Here is a 17,658-nt window from a genome sequence, read left to right as displayed (position 1 = left end):
TAATAATTTATTTTAATTTATAGTTTTGTAAATTATATTATTGTTAATTAATTATTAATTTGTAATTTATTATTAATAATTGGTACTTATTATTAATTAATTTTTACTTAATTATTTATTGCTAATCATGTTTTTAATAAATGTGTATTGGTATTTGTAAATAGTTTATATTTATTTAATAATTCATTTTTGTATTATTTTAAATTATTAATTTATTTATAAGTATGTCATTTTTACCTTCTACGCTATCCAATACTTTCCCTACTGTTGCACTCTCTGGAGTTGGAATAGTAATTTTTACCCCTACGCTATCCAACACTTTCCCTACTGTTGCACTCTCTGGAGTGGGAATAGTAATTTTTACCCCTACGCTATCCAACACTTTCCCTACTGTTGCACTCTCTGGAGTGGGAATAGTAATTTTTACCCCTACGCTATCCAACACTTTCCCTACTTTTGACCTCTGGAGTGGGAATAGTAATTTTTTCCCCTACGCTATCCAACACTTTCCCTACTGTACTGTTGCCCTCTCTGGAGTGGGAATAGTAATTTTTACCCCTACGCTATCCAACACTTTCCCTACTGTTGCACTAACTGGAGTTGGAATAGTAATTTTTACCCCTATGCCATCCAACACTTTCCCTACTGTTGCACTAACTGGAGTTGGAATAGTAATTTTTACCCCTACACTATCCAACATTTTCCTTACTGTTGTTTTTTTGGGAGTTGGAATAGTATTTTATTCTCTCTGTTACTTAATATTTTTTGTATTGTTTTAGTTAATGTAGTATATAATTAATTTAAAAAATATTAAAAATATTTTTTTTTTAAATTTGTTTTGCATAATTATTTAATTTTTATATATGTTATTATTTTATCTGTATAGATGAATTTGTAATATATATTGTTTTTAATTATTTATAAGTCATTACAATAAATATTACAACTGATTATTAAGTATATATATTATATTTGTTTATTTTTTTATTACATTATGTATATTACATTATGTATATTACTTATTAATTTTAAATAATATAATATATTTTGTACTATGTTTATTATATTTGTAAGTCTTTGTTAATTAATTTTACATTTGTTTTTATTTAAAAAAATGATATTTAAAAAAAAACTATATTTTTGACATCGATATATTTTTTTTGAAATTTTTGTACTTACCTTTTTGTAGAGAGGATCTTGATATTTTTGACATCGATATTAGTGCTCCGATATTTTTGTAGGTCGATATTTTGTCTTTCTATATTTTGTCATAGATCCAGTTAGGACCTTGTTTCTATTCCAAACCGTTTTCTCTTTTCCCAATAACTTTGGCGCCGGTTGACGAATCTTCGTGAAATTTCCAAAACTAGTGGGGCGCTCAGGTCAGCTCCTATCTTGAAAGTTTCGGCATGATTCGGCAAGAGGGCAGGGAAAAAAGGGGGTCCCAAAACGTGTTTTCTCCATGGTAATTCCGATAGGAAACTTTAGACACGGCTACAGCCCGAACTGCTGAACGGAATTACACCAACTTTTGCAAAAAGGTAGCCTTTGTTTCAGAAAGAACTCTTTTCGTTAAATGGTGTAAATCTGTTCAGCAGTTCCTGAGAAATTCAAGAAAAAGAGGTGAAAAAATGCATTTCCCATAGGAAACTTTAGACACAGCTATAGCTGGAACTGCTGAACGGAATGACACCAAATTTGGCAGAAAGGTAGTGCTTGGTTCGGAAAGCACTCTGTTTCTTAAATGGTGTAAATCCATTCAGTAGTTGTTGAGAAAATCAAAAAATAAAAATATCAAGGATGTCATGGAGGCGATGAACGGAGACCTCCCTTGAGCATAAGATGGACACCATGGCTATTGATGTGATTCTTATGTTATGTTATGTTGTTATGTTATAACGTTTTATTGAGCGCAAACAGCTGCCCCAGCAACGAGGCGTCCCCGCGCTAAACTATAACAAAACCAAGAGGGGGAGATGGAACAGAGAGGCAATAAGAAATTAGAATGGGGAGAAAAGGAATGTTTTGATCGATTTGCGGAAGGCGAGCAGATTAGTTATGGAACGAATGTGAGATGGGAGGGAGTTCCAGAGCCTTGCCCCCAGGACTCTGAAAGAGCGACCGCCCATTCTGCTTAGCCTTATACGTGGGGTAACAACCAAGTTTTGACCCAAGGAGCGTAGGGCCCGCTGAGGGGTGTAGGGCTCTAGGAGAGGACGCAAGAGACCAGGACAGTCAGTCTTGAGAATTTTGAAGACCGTAGTGAGGGCTTTAAACTGGACTCGGGCTTCTATGCGTAGCCAATGTAGTTTCTGGATGGTGTTTCTTGCAGAACACCTTCGGGGGAGGCCTACAACTGCCCTGGCGGCAGAGTTTTGAATACGTTGAAGCCGCATCATCTCAGCTTTATTAAGGCCGAGGAAAAGGACATTGGCGTAGTCCAGTCGAGCCAGGATGGTGGATTGGACTATTAGTTGACGCGTATGGCGATCAAAAAAGCCAAGAATAGGATGAAGGTTCCTCAACAGGCCCACACAGGTGGCAGCCAGTGTCTTAGTGTGGGTCTGGAAGGTAAGGGATGCATCCACCCAGACACCAAGGTTTTTTACCACGGTTTTGGGGGGGGGGGGGTCGGGCCCAATGCGGACGGCCACCAGTGATCAGTCCAGTAGTCAGGGTTTTTGCCCAAAAGCAACACCTCTGTTTTGCCAGCGTTCAGCTGGAGGCAGTTGTGTGACATCCAGCGAGCAACTGCCTCTAGCCCGTTCTTAAATCTCGCCGCTGAGGTCGAGGGACCCTCAGTCAGGGAAATGACGAGCTGGGTGTCGTCGGCGTACGACACTAGTGTCAGGTCCCATTCTTTTGCTATTTCGGCGAGAGGCTGTACATAAAGATTGAATAGGGACGGGCTGAGCGCCGAACCCTGGGGGACGCCTTGCTCTATAGGGTGAGGCTCTGATATAAACGGGGGGGCAGAGACCCGGAAGGACCTGTCAGTTAAAAATGAACGGAACCACTCTAATGCAAGGTCTTTAATACCAATGTCTTCGAGACGTTTTAATAAGATGGAGTGGGAGACCGTATCAAAGGCTGCGCTGAGATCGAGTAAAATCAGCGCAGCACTTTGACCGGCGTCCAAAATGTTCCGTAAGTTTTCAATGGTGGTCAGCAGGGCGGATTCGGTGCTGAATCCTGGTCTAAAACCATTTTGTGAGGGGTCTAGAATTTGGTGTTGCGTCATGTAGTTGGCTAGGACCTTGTTCACATGGGCTTCTGCCAGTTTGGAAACCCATGGGAGCAATGAAATTGGTCTGAAGTTTCCTGGTTGTAATGGGTGTAGGTTAGGTTTTTTTTATAATTGGAGAGACCCAGGCCTGCTTCCAACACGTGGGGACCACTGCTGAGGAAAATGATAGATTAAGTAGGATAGTCAACGAAGGAAGGAAGAACTCGAGAGATTCTAGAAATTTGGCGGGTCTCATGGCGTCTGTGGGCGAGCCGGATTTGACTTTGGCGCACAGTTTGGCGAGTTCGTCAGAAGTTAAGCTGGGGATAAGAGACAGACTGGGACTGTCTGACGAGGGCTCACGTGGTTTGGAGGTATCCGAAAGGATCTGAGGGAAGGAGGTGTAGATTTTCTTTACCTTTTCCGTAAAGAAGGTGGCAAGTTCCTCGCATTGTTGTGCGGAGGTTATGCCCGAGGTAGGAGTAGGACTGTCTTTAAGTTTTTGAACAAGTTCAAAGATAGTTTTTGAAGGGTTCTTACTGGAGCTAATTGTTTCGGCATAGAAGGAAGCACGGGTGGTGCGCACCGCCTTGTGGTATAACCTCAATTTTAGCAGGTAGGCAGCTTTATCGGTGTCCTTGTAATCTCTCCTCCACTGGCGTTCAGCCCTTTTGCAGTCTTTCCGCATGGTTAGAAGATTTTCGTTATACCATGGGTTAGATGGCGTATTGCGGGTTTTAGTCCATTTTGCTGGTATTAGGGAGTCTAGTCCTAAGTTAATCCAATGTTGAAAGGCCGCGTATGCGGAGTTAATATCTCCGTCTGAGAGGTTAAGGTGGAGGTTACCTAGTTTGCTGGTAAGGTCGCTAGGAGCCAGTTTATGCCACGGCCTCTTATATCGGGAACTGGAAGTGTTTTTCGCAATCGAGTCTCTGGTCTTCAGGGTGAATTTGATAAGGGAATGGTCAGTCCACCCCATGGGTTTAGGGGGGGCAGCCGAGGCATCTGGAAGATTGGAAAACACAGGGTCCAGTAAATGCCCGGCCGAATGAGTGGGAGTTAGAATGAGTGGGTTTAGCTGAAGGGCCGTGAGGTCCGCCTGAAAGTTCTTAATGGTATGGTCAGTCAGGGAGTCGAAATGTAAATTAAGGTCTCCCAGGATGGTAAAATTGGGAGAGGATATCACTAAAGTGTGAGCGACATCTAGGAGTTCCTCAATGAACCTGGCAGTGGGGCCAGGGGGCCGGTAGATGTATAATCCGGAGAGGGTGAACTGGGGATTGGTGGAGATTTTAAATCTTGCACTTTCACAGCCCCAAATGGCTTCCTTTTCAAAAGTGCAGTTGTAAGACGATTTGTAGACAACAGCTATCCCCCCCCCCCTGGAATCTCTATTAATGGTTTTTATGGAGAAACCCTCGGGCAGCGAGAGATTTAGGATGCTGTTTTGGTCATCGTGGAGCCAGGTTTCACAGATAAACATAATGTCAGGATGTTCCTCTGTTATGAGAGTGAACACCTCGGCGTGGTGTTTCACAAGAGATCTGACATTAAGTTGGAGAATGGAAAGAGAGTGTTGCTTATAAGCAGTGGTATTGTGGCTAAATAGCCCGGGTAAGGGTGTCTGAAAACAACATGACTTACAGTACAGACCTGTTTGTCCTAGGCAGCCTTCAAGTTTGTTGCATCTTGAGTCTGGTTTAAGTGCAAGGAGGGATTTTCTATCGTACTGGAGTTTAGATGATGCAGGTTGAGCAGGGGGACTGGCAATAGGCGATGGTCTGGCGATGACGGGCGCAGACGGGCTTGCCTTAGGCGCGCCTTCGGCGCGCAAACGGCGCTCCCGCTGCGCTCGTCCGCTGCGCTTGCGTGGGAAACACATTTTAGGGGAGAGGAAAGGTGGGCGTGGCCTATCAGGTGGGTGTGGCCTCGCGGCTGGCGATGGCGGCAGAAGTCAACAAACACCACAAAACAGCGCTAAAATCTGCTGAAAGTGGAATGCTTTAGTGGCAGGCAGCCCAGCACAGAGCTCAGGGCAGGAAACAAAGTTTTAAAATATGTGAAACAAAAGATAACAGATTAAAACAATTTGCGTGTATTTCCTCCGGCTTCCGCCTCAGAGGTGAAGTTATAGAGGGTGGACTTAAGGAAACTAAACGAAAAGGTCAAGCAGGTGGAGATCACCACTGCGAGTTTGGTCAGAGATGTCGCCCAGCTCCATGGAGAGGTTTGTGAACTTCAGGACTCCCGTAAACTCACAGACCTAAAGCTTGACGATTATGAAGGCCGCCTGGGACGTAATAACCTCCGCATCCTGGGTGTTCCGGAAAAAGAAGAAGGTCAGTCCCCTGACTTGTTTATTGAGGACCTCATCCTGAAACATCTTCATCCCAAAGGTCCCAATAAGTTCTTTGTCATTGAGCGGGGACTTAGAGTCCCGGGCGGCCACCCCAGACCGGTCGCTCCCCCGCGGCCGATCCTTGCAAGGTTCTGAACTTTCGAGACAGTGACGTCATTCTCCAGAGCTCCAGGGCCGGGCCCGCTCCGTTTTGAAAATGCGGACATAACCTTTTTCTCAGACTTCACGCAGAGGGTGCAAAAACAAAGGAGGTCCTTCCTCTCTGTGAAACGAATGCTTCGAGATAAAGGTCTGAAGTATGCGATGATTTTCCCAGCACGCCTCCGGGTTGAGGCGGACGGGAAAGCCTGGTTTTTTGACCGCCCAGAGGTAGTGGCGGACTGGATTGAGTAACTGGGAGGAAGAAGCCTTGGTGATCATGCCGGAAGGGAGAGTGAAGACGTTTACCCAGCCTAAGGAGAGTTCCGCAGTGACATTGGGTCCCGGGTTGAGTATGTTGGGCGCGGGGTGGCGGAGTAAGAGGGGGGGGTTTGGGTAGGAAATCCTGTTTGTGATACTTAATTACTGTGGTCCCCCTTTTAGACCTGACACATCTGGTTTGATGAGGTGGTATATCTGACTGTTGGGGATAGGGAGGCTGAGCGCTCTATTTTTCCCTCCCCTTTTTCCTCTACTTTTAGTTTTCCCAGGGCGACAGGCACTGCAAGTTTTCAATGGGCAGTTTCAGGCCCAGAGTGCAGGGAAGCAGGGATGGGGGTTGTTGGGTTGGGGTGTTTTGTTTGGTTTTGGTTAAATTCAATGTACCAGCAACATCTATTGTTATTCCTGCGGAGGAGGTGAATATACGTGTTGCTGCTCCCGTGATGAGAGCAGAGATATCTCCGAACCAGATATGGTGAAACAGGCAGATGTAGGGATTAATGTGCTAAGTTGGAATGTCAATGGGCTGGTGGACAAGATCAAGCGTAGTGTCGTTCTTTAGTATGTAAAGCGCCAGGCCCCAAATGTTGTTTTACTTCAAGAAACCCTTCTCATTGGTAATGCATGCAAAGCCCTACATAGAGGGGGCTACACAATGTTGGCTCATGCAGGATTCACCTCCAGTTCGAGGGGGGTGGGTATTATGGTGAGGAAATCCCTTCCCCTAGCGGTGCAGTCAACCTGGATAGACAATCTGGGATGGTATGTACGGGACTCGAGCACCTGGGAGGGTCACCACATCATACTACTATCAGTTTATGTGCCTCCTGGCCTTCAGATCACCACCATCAGAGATCTAGGGACCATTACTCACTATCCCGGAGAGTTTGTTGAAATTGGGTCTGAGAGAAACGGGGATGGGGTTGACCCTACACAGGGGAAGTGCGCAATGTGCCCAGGCTCTTATATGGAAGACGAGAGACACATTCTTTTTTTCTGTCCAGCGTACGATAAAGCAAGGAAAAAATGGGTTAAACCTCTGTGTAACACCCTAGGAATAAGAACATGTTCCCAGGCCTATAGGATTGCAAAGACTAATACCCTACAAACTGTTGTATTTAGCATTAGTAGATTTCTCCTCTCAGTTTATTTTTCTAGAAGGAAGGTTGGTCAACCATTATGAGTAGTCAAATTATGCACATACTTCTCTAACCAAAATGGTGTATGACTTTGTCCCTCGTTATCAAATGCAAATGGTGACAAATTTATCCTTGTGTACATATGTATACTTATTCTGTACTGAAAATGGTTTTAACACTTTGTATATATGGACATATTTTAAATTGTAGTATGCAATATATGTGTTGTATGTTATGCTGTATGTTTTATATGCATCTTTTATGGCTGGATCAGTCGAAATAAAGAACAAATTGAATTGAATTGAATTGAAATTGGGAGGAGACCTCAACTCAGTAGTTTCGGGTGAGTTGGATCGGCATCCTCCCCGAGTTCTTAGCCCTGCCGCATGTTGGCTTCCTGAATTTCTTGAGACCTTGGGGCTGGTAGATGGATGGCAGACTTATCATTGAAACACGATGCAACACATCAGCCACACTGGGGCACATGGAAGCCTCTCGCATATAGATTTGTTTTGGTCCCCGCATCTCAGGCTGCCCATATCCATGAGATCAGGCATCTAGCTAGGGGTATCTCTGACCACTCACCAGTCTGGCTCCACATGGTCCTTAACTATAAGCAAGTGGGACGGGTGGCCCCCATCAACCCATGGTACTCTAGAGACCCAAAGATTCGTAAAACACTCCTCACTGCAATCGATAACTACTTTATGGATAATGAAGGAAATGATGATCCGGGGTCAAGCCCTCTCCCTGATTTCTGGTAAAAAGAAAGACCGTTATAGAGAGATGGTGACCATTGAGGCTGAACTTAGCCAGCTAGAAGCTGACCTGGAATCTGAGGTCACACCGGACAAACTCCACTATTTAAAACTCCGACAGCAAGAATACAGAGCACTAGCTACTGACCAGGCAAATGCCTTGGGAAAAGCTGTGCAAGGGCAGATATATGAAATGGGTGACAAGGCCGGAAAAATTACTGGCATGACTGGATAAGAAGGAATGGGCTAGCCATCTAGAGCCAGGGCAGGGGGCGGGCTTATTACAGACCTGCAGGCAATCGTAGACATTGCCTTGCCCAAACTCCTGGCTGAAGACCGCGACTTTTTGGACAGTGACTTGTCCAATGATGAAATAGCAAAAGCAATAAGGTTCATCCGATCGGGTAAGGCCACTGGCCCTAATGGGTTCCTGATTGAATTATACAAACTTAAACCGGACAAGCTGGCCCCTTATCTTAGGGGTATGTATGAGGACTCCAGGAAAAAAGGGTTCCAACCAGTGGATCAGAGCACGGCCACCATTATCAACATTCACAAGGAAGGGAAACCTAACTCTGATTGTGGTTCATACAGACTGATCTCCCTCCTCAATGTGGAACCCAATATTTTGGCCAAATTATTGGTCGACCGTCTGATTACAGTTATTGAGAATCTAGTCCATTCAGACCAATCGGGGTTTATTCCGCATCGCAATACTGCACTTAACCTGCGAAGGGTACATGGGGTACTGGGCAGAGCGGCTTTCATCCTAGAACCAGCTGTAATAGTCTCCCTAGACGCCACTATGGCCTTTGATACAATTGAATGGCCGTATCTCTGGGCAGTGCTGGAGAAGTTCGGGTTTGGCCCAAACTTCATTCGATGGGTACAGCTCCTATATGCTAACCTGCTAAGTAGTGGTCAACAACAAAATATCCGCCACCTTTGAGCTGGGCCGGGGGACACGGCAAGGGTGCTCATTGTCCCCCCTCCTATTTGCCCTATCCTTGGAACCATTGGCGGCGTGGATACGCAAGGATCCGATGATCCGGGGCATGCGCTGGTCCCCATATTGGGAAGACCGCATCTCTCTCTACGCAGATGATATCCTGCTTTACTTGACTTCTCCGAGACGGTCCTTGATTGTGGTTTTAGATATTCTTGCCATCTTTGGCAGGTTCTATGGGTACTCTATCAATTGGGGCAAATCTTTGTGGTTTGTTTTGGCTGGAAAGCCACCCGTCCCACCGAGGGGATGCACAATACAGCTATGTTCCAATGGCTTTAAATATCTGGGGATTTTTCTCTCCCTAAACTCATTGCTCTGTTATTCCCAAAACCAACTCAGCCTGAACGCTCTTAGATGTTTATTGAATATCTGGGACCAGAATGATTTAAATGACTGCCTGCTACAATGGGCCACTTTGGGGCTTATGCTTGCCAAAAGAAACATTGCTCAGAGGTGGGGGGCATCTCGGCCTCCGGAGGTGGTCAACTGGAAGAAAGACCTAGACTGGTCGATGTTTAGAGAAAAAACTGTATATGTAGCCCGTGGCTGCCCTAAGAAGTGGGCGCGTGTGTTGGGCATGTGGAATTCATATCGTGGAGATATATGTCAGCCACCTTTCTCCCCCATTGAAGAGGGCCACCCCTTGCCCTAGACATTCGGAATGACCTTTTTGCACTAATTGATGTACCCTATTGCCAACTTGTGATTCTCTTATTACTCCTCTGTAATGTGATTGATATGCTGGTGCTGATTAATAAAAAGTTTTGATAAAAATAAAAAATCGATATATAGAGGCACGGAGGATCCGCGCACACTCCCGATCACGAGCTGCATTCTAATTAGCTGTCAACAGTAAAACAAACGCGCAAAATTAGAAAAGGGGGCAGGGTAGAAACACCCTGACCCCCTAGGCCTGCTCAGGGGGTCCCACAAGGACCCCCAGGGCCCAAAAAAGAATTTTTGTAAACAAAAAATCGTCTGAATTCGCGCTGGGGGCGCGAATCTGCCCAAAGCAATTTTTAATAAATGAAGCGGGGACTCCCGCGCTTCTTTTAATTTAAGTCCCCCCAGTGGGACAGGTCCCGGGGGCAGTGAAAAGCATGTGTGGGGGACCCCAATCCCCCCCACACTTCCCCAGGGACTGCCACCCCCCCAGGGCTTTGTATAAATATTTGCGGGGGGCACATGGCCCCCCGCAGCCCCGGGGAACGACAACCCCCGGAGCTTGTTTTTTTATAGTTTGGGGGGCTTCTTTTTAAAAAAACAAATGTACCTGTGTGGGGGGGCTCGAGTCCCCCACATGCCCTGGGGACCGCCACCTCCCCGGAGCGCTAATATACAATGTCAGGGGTCTGTTACGGACCCCCAAGCCCCGGGGAACACCACCTCCCCGGGGCTGTGCCATAGGTGAGAGGGGGGCCGCGCCGCCTCCCTCTTGGAGCCAGTGATGGGCCTGGGGGCCGCCATCACCCAGGGCCGGCTCCTGCAGTGTCCCATGGTGCCCACCCCGGGATACTGCTGTTTGCAATGACAGGGCGGGAGCCTTGCAGCTCCCGCCCTTTCCTTGCAGACTCTGGTTTGGTTTTTGGAAGAGAGAACCTGCTCTCTCTTCCAAAAACCAAACCAGATTACTTTTCCACACGAGGAGCTGCATGTCAGCAGATCCCTGGGTGGAAAAGCAATGCCGGCTCGCGCAGGAAATGGGGAGCCAGCGGGACCGTGGGATAATGGGGACCCCTCATGACCCCCAACGAGAAGCCAGGGGACCCCGGGGCCATGATTGGATAATAATACTTTATTTTTTAAACCATGCAAAGGCCGGCCCCGGGGGATGGGGTCCCCGGGGCCATAAATGGCCTGAGGAGGGGGGTCACGCCTCCCCCCTCCAATTATTTAAAAAACAAAACACTGGCCATGCCCTGGGGGATGGGGTCCACAGGGCCAATAAAATAGGAAAGGAAGGGGGGCCATACAGCCCCCTTTAAAAATGTTTTTTTTTAAAAAGACCTGCATCACTCTGCAACCGTGCCCCATGGCGCGTTGTAAGATGGAGAACTAATTCCCCTTGAATACTGGGGGTCCCTGGGGGGCACCTAGCCCACTAGGAACCTCCAGTATGCGCCAGGGAGCTGCGTTGCAGAGAGGTGTTCAGAGCCACGCCCCTTTTTACACCTCTCTGCAGCGCAGCTCTGTGGCACTTACTGGTGGTACCTGGTGGGCTAGTTGGACCCCGGGAACCCTCAGGATTCAAGGGGACTTTATCCCCCAACTTAAAACGTGCCATGGGGCGCGTTTGCACAGTGGTGAAGGGAGAAGGCAGGGCCTGAGGTGACACGTGTGCAAACACACCCTGTGGCGCGTTTTAAGTTGGGGAATTAATTACTCTTCCATTCTGAGGGTCCCTGAGGTCCAACTAGCCCACCTCGTACCTCCAGTAAGCACCACAGAGCTGCGTTGCAGAGAGGTGTAAAAAGGGGCATGGCCTCCGAACACTTCTCTGCAATGCAGCTCCCTGGCGCATACTGGAGGTTCTTGGTGGGCTAGTTGGCCCCCAGGGACCCTCAGGATTGAAGAGTAATTAATTCCCCAACTTAATAAGTGCCACGGGGCATGTTTGCACACATGTGACCTCAGGCCCAGCCCCCCTCCCTTCACCACTGTGCAAATGTTAATTTGGGGAATTAATTCCTCTTGAATACTGATGGTCTCTGGGGGCCAACTATCCCACCAAGTACCTCCAGTATGCACCAGGGAGGTGCGTTGCAGAGAGGTGTTCAGAGGCCACGCCCCTTTTTATACCTCTCTACAACGCAGCTCTGACACGCTTACTGGAGGTACCTCGAGTTCTTTCTGCACATGTCTTGCTTCTTCCTGCATAAATAACTTCCTAAATAACTTTGAACAGTATATGAGAGCAAGCGATAATCTAAATATTTTAAACATTTATATATTTCTAACTGTACTTAACTTATATTATGATAAATATATTTTGTCAAAATCGAGTCAGGTGCGGCCTCCTTGTGCGCTCGGTGCGCGATTGCCATGTGACCTTAAAAAAAACATTTGATTGCTTCATAACATTTCCCATTGTAACAGTTGGACAAACCCACCCATTTACTCATTCTCTCTCCAGCGTTTGATGAGAGACACCTCTTCTGCTTAGAAAGCTTTTTTGATTTTTTTTTCCTGTATACACATCTCTTATACTACACACAACATACAACGATCATCTTGATCAATATTCATGGTCTGTACATTAGCCTTCCACGTGTGATTGCCATGCATCTCAAACGTTACATTAAAAAACAAATATGTGTTACACAATGCCCCTGGTGTGTGTGTTTGTGCACATTATTGTGCTCCTTTTCGGCCTGGGTGTTTGTGGTTCTAAGAAGTATCAGGAGCCATGGGCAGAGTGCACCTCCTAGATCACGTGACAAACAGTAAACAGAAATGTGTACATTTCTTTTGCTGTACGCTCTGTTGTCAGGCTTTACCAATTTAGTAGTGTGTTATATGTGAGACTTTCAGATTCACATTTGACATGCATTGCTTGACTGTAATGAGTGTTATCACTGTGTATGACGTAGCCTCACTGCTGATCCTCCCTCCATCCGAGCACATTCACATGTGTACGCTTCGCGATAGCAACACTTTCAATAATACCGCACACCATTGACATGCATATCTGCACATATCCACAACCTTGACAACGACATGTGATGTTCGCCATTCAATCTTTTCAAATACCATCTCATTAGCGATAGTTGCTGCCCTTCCGACACATGCTAGACTAACGTAAATTGCACAATCTGCGAGGTCAAAACTACAAAAGAAACACACATAAGTACACTTCCTGGCAAGGCAGGAACTGAACAACGCCAAGGTCCCCGGAATAATTATTCACACCCCTATGCTGGCCTGGCGTACGCAAGCCCAGCCCACTTTGTGTACGTATAAATAGGATAACCCCGACGCCGCATGTCCCTCTTCTTCCACACTGCATCCACCTCGCATATCACAATGCACAATAAAAAAAAGGGATCCATGAGGTGTACACGATCCTGGCAATCAATGCTGGTTCTAAATTGTGAGCCCTACTGCCCGTCGTCTTTGAAAGGGATCCATGAGGTGTACACCATCCTGAAATCATCAATCCAGCTGAATTGTGAGCACTGTTGCCCGTAGTGTTTGCTCACACTACAATGACAGCAGGTGAGCAGAGCGGCCTGGGTGCACAGGACCTCCAAATGAGCGCGGTGCGGTGGGAGGCGTGGGGTGCATCAACTTGGCTGCACAGGTGCAAACAAGCGATGTTGCCGTGCGTAATGATGTGATCTCTGACCTGATACAGGCTCATCTCTGTCTCATTTTAAAGAACTGCTGGACCGTACTGTAGGCCTGAGCCAGCGGGCAGCTCTGCCCTACAGACACCTGTTGAGCGCGGTGCTGCGGGAGGGGTGGGGTGCATCGGCCTGAGTACGCATGTGCGAATAAACGATGTTGCCGTGCGTAATGATGTGATCTGACCTCATTCAGTCACATCTCGGTCTCATTTTAAGGACCTGCTGGACCATACTGTAGGCCGGAGCCAGTGGGCAGCGCTGCCCTACAGACATGTGGCGTTGGCTTTTAGGGCACTGTAGTGAGCTTGTTACTAAGTGTACATGCACACAGCCTGGTGCCACTGCATTACACACGCACATTATGCTTCTACCATGCGCTCTGTTCCTTTCTATGTGAACCTTCGTATAATGTATTATTATTTAACCTTGTGATTCTCTTGCACTCCAACTCCTCTTTGAACTACGATTACCACTAACAGTTGGTAGATCGTACTTCAAAAACAAAGGATGCACTCAACTGCTGTTTTCTATCAAGCTTGAAATAAACCTTCATTTACCTCCAGGCATTTCCACCATTAAATTATTTCTCCCTTTTCAGACACTGAATTGATTGGCTCAAGATGGGCGGAGCGGTAGCACACCCTGCGATGGCGCCCTTTGCATTCTGACGCTTTCCAGCGTGGTATCAAGCCACCGTCCCGGACTAGAGACCTGCTCTCCTACCGTACAACCCTACCCCAGACTCGCAGCATGCACCAACACGTCATGGGACACACCGGTGGTGGCAGGTGAGCAGTGAAACCTCAGTGTGCGGGACCTACAATTGAGCACAGTGCTGGGGAAGGAGCTGGGATGCACAGGTGCATGGAAGCGATTTTCCCGTAGCTAATAATGTAAGACTATATTATGAAAGAACGGCGATAACATTATCGCAGCTTTAGCGACAGGAAACTACCGCTAAAGCGGCGATAATGGGCTTGATAATATGCCCTTATGAATTCCCAGAGAAGCCCGGGTGTGAACCTGGGCTTCTCTGGAAATTCACAAGGGCATATTATCAAGCTCCTTATCGCTGCTTTAGCAGCAGTTTCCTGCCGCTAAAGTGGCGATAATGTTATCGCCCTTCCGTGATAATATGGCCCCTAATCTCTGGCCTCATATGTTTCATTTTAAGGACTTGCTGGACCACACTCTTACTCGCGGACCCCAGCGTCCTAGACAAACGGGTGACGGGAGGGTACACACTAAGGGCTGTGTGCAGTAGGCCGACGCTCTGTCACCTCCTCCCTCTCTTCTTTTGACTCTCCCTCCCCTTCTCCCTTCCACCCACTCCCCCTCCCTCCCATTCTAACTATCGTCCTTTCATTCGGACTACCTTTTTTTTACCTCTTCCGCATAGCACACATACTTATGTTTCATGTTTGTCTTGCAGGTTTTCTACGCTGCTTCCACTGGAGTCCAACCCACGTTTATTAAACTTACGTTTCTATTTATTTGTGTTTTAATAAAGGTTACTTTCTTTTTCAAATAAATAACTGAGTGTATAAGTCTTCTTTTTCTGACTACACTTGTCTATAGTTTATTGTGAAAATCATCTGTTTATAGGAGATTATGATGGCAAACCTTTGTAATATTACAGTGCACCTACCAAACATAATCTAACTGATTATCACACAAATGAAGTCTGGGTAATTCTACAACTTCAAGAGTTCTATGAGTTTATCACTTTATAACACCATGAGTACTGCCCGTGTGATTACAGAACCAATAAGACACTGCCTAGGACCACCGAGGCTGCAGGGACTGCCGAGGCACAACTTGCATATTTAAGTAAAGCCCCAGAGTGTGGCAATCCCCAGACTTCAGTTGGCCTCGAACCCCCCGAACAATTAGTAAACAATACCCGGGAAGGTGGTGGTCCCCTAGGCTGCAAAACGTCTCTGTGCCCTTCCGCGCCTAATTTGCATGTGACATTAAGATCCCCAGTCCTACAGAGACCCCGCAATATAATAATTGGATTGGCCTCTGAACATTACCCACCAGGAGCCTCATTTAAATGAACGGGTAAGACCCCGCTTATTTTGTTTTTGTTTTGTTTTTCTCTCCATTTTTACCATCCGCATCCCCTTTATTAAAACGATGCAAGGTTTTCCTCCCCTCGCTTCAAGAAGTCAAGCAAGGATTTGCTATCACAGGGTGGAAGCCATGCACCCGCCCTCTAATAGCAAACACAAATGTCCCGTAAATGCACACCCCGGGACATTGTATGAGCTGCGCCTGAGAGGTCACCCTCCCTAGGACCATGATGAATTAGTTAGTATAAACTCATACTAACACTACTTACACACATGTAGTACAGTGACCAGAATGTAGTGAAAAAGCAGAGGAAGTGCAAAATCTAAAAATAAAATCCTACCAGAAGTCGGATGGCATAGTTCAATGAGCCGACAATCCGATAAATAGATTTATTACAGGAAATAAGACACCTGAAACAGCCACCAATAGGAGCAGACAGTAAGGCAACGTCTTCTCCAGCACGGTGTACAAAATCCACAAGGTTCCCCTCATGACAGTCCTAAATTCCAACATTACATACTTAGATTCTAGTAGAATTGCATACTAATGTTCTACTATGACTTACATTGGAATACTACTCAGAGCACAAAACTTTACAGCAATGAGCTCATGGTTTCATCCATGAGTCTTGACACTGGTAGGGGTGAGTAGTTTGCTTCCCACTCCCTATATACTATACATGCATACTAACACTACTTACACACTTATACTACAGCGGCTAGTATCCTACAGCACCCAGAGCCCATCAACTTATACCAATCAGCTCAGTTTGATACCCAACTCTTCACACCGGTAGGCGCGAGTTCTTCGCTTTCTCCATCCGATATAGTATAAACGCACGGTACCAGTCAGTAGTTCGCTTACCACTCCCTGTATGGTATAAACACCTACTAACACTACTTACTCACTTATGCTACAAAGACCAGACCACATCACTTTACAGCAATGACCTCACGGGTTAGGCTCTCGGTTTCATACCTGAGTGTGGCACCATATTATATCAGCACCATGTCACTCTGAGCAAAATCGCACTTTCAGACCGGTAACAGTGACTTCTTCGCTTCGCACTCCCCCACAGAGGTTACAGTGCTCCTACCCTCCTTTCCAACATTTTTCGTCCTTTTTTCCCCTTACTCACTTCAATGGAATCACAAAATGGCGGCCAACACTTCCTAGTTGCAACCGCTCGCAGCCAATAAGCAGCAAGCTCGTGCCTATAACGCCTCAGCCAATCAGATGGCAGAATTCCAAAATATCGACATCTGTAAATTTCGATATTTCTCAAAAACTACTGAACGGATTTACACCAAATAAACAAAAGCGTGCTTTCTAGACCAAAACCCTTCTCCCTGCCAAATTTGGGGTAATTCCGTTCCCCCGTTCAACCTGTTGCCTTGTCTAAAGGTTCCTATGGAAATGAACATGGAGAAAACACACACTTTCTAGAACATTCTACAACACGTGGAGGTTAAAAGTTCATCAATTTTTTTAAACCTAACAATATTTTTTTGCAACATTTTCTCGAACATTTAATGGCACGTGCAGGTTAAAAGTTCACAATTGTCTTAACTTCGAACACTGCGTTCCAAATTCAAGTAGCAGGTTGAGTTGATCAAATTTTGTCCTATAATATGTACTCCATGTTCAAACTGCTTTTTCTTAACCAATCACAAATATGCTTTTCAACAAAATGAATGTGCACCCTACTTTTAAAAAACAATGCTTTCCTTCTCCCAATCAGGAACCGTTTTGTATGTAAAAAGAAACTAGTTCCCCATCTTTAAACATATCTATTATTCTACAAAGGAACTGTATGAGCTACAGACATCTTTCCATACCTTCAAAATGCTAGTGTGGATCATAAGGACATAGCTATGTTTTCTGGTGCAAGAGACGTATTGACTTAGACCTCGGTTTACAAAATGTGGACATTAAATGGTTTGGACAGAGAGGATTGAAGTGGCACCAATTGTTGCCTTTGGTTAAAACTTGTTTGCATCTCCAACACCCTGACCTCGTGATTGTGCTCTGTGGTGGAAACGACCTAGGCACATTGACTGGGGTAGGTTTGGAAATGCTTATGAAGGACACCTTTGGACACTTGGTGTTACTTTTGCCTCAAACTGTCTTTGTATATTCCAATATATGCCGAATACAGAAGTGGAAATGGTCCAAACAATTTTGTCCTCAGATTGAAAAATATTGGAAGAAAGTCAACAAAGCTATGTCTCCATACCTCAGAGACCACAAAATGGGGTCCATCTACAACAACAACTTACGTTTTGATATGGCGGATATCTACAGAAGTGATGGAGTACACTTCAC

The 17,658-nt window shown here is 45.9% G+C and overlaps 1 long non-coding RNA gene across 1 annotated transcript in view; it reads left to right on the top strand.

Annotated features, from left to right (window-relative positions):
- Nucleotides 1-14,784, top strand: part of LOC144819986 (uncharacterized) — an 88,222-nt gene extending 73,438 nt beyond the window's left edge. Inside the window, exons 2-3 of the long non-coding RNA XR_013607655.1 lie at nucleotides 13,856-14,045; nucleotides 14,690-14,784. This is a non-coding gene — a long non-coding RNA (uncharacterized LOC144819986). The remainder of the gene's footprint in view (nucleotides 1-13,855; nucleotides 14,046-14,689) is intronic.
- Nucleotides 14,785-17,658: the final 2,874 nt, after the last annotated feature.

Source organism: Lissotriton helveticus, chromosome 2_1 (genome assembly GCF_964261635.1).
Source record: "Lissotriton helveticus chromosome 2_1, aLisHel1.1, whole genome shotgun sequence".
Classification (NCBI taxonomy): domain Eukaryota; kingdom Metazoa; phylum Chordata; class Amphibia; order Caudata; family Salamandridae; genus Lissotriton; species Lissotriton helveticus.
This window is presented reverse-complemented; position numbering and strand designations above follow the sequence as displayed.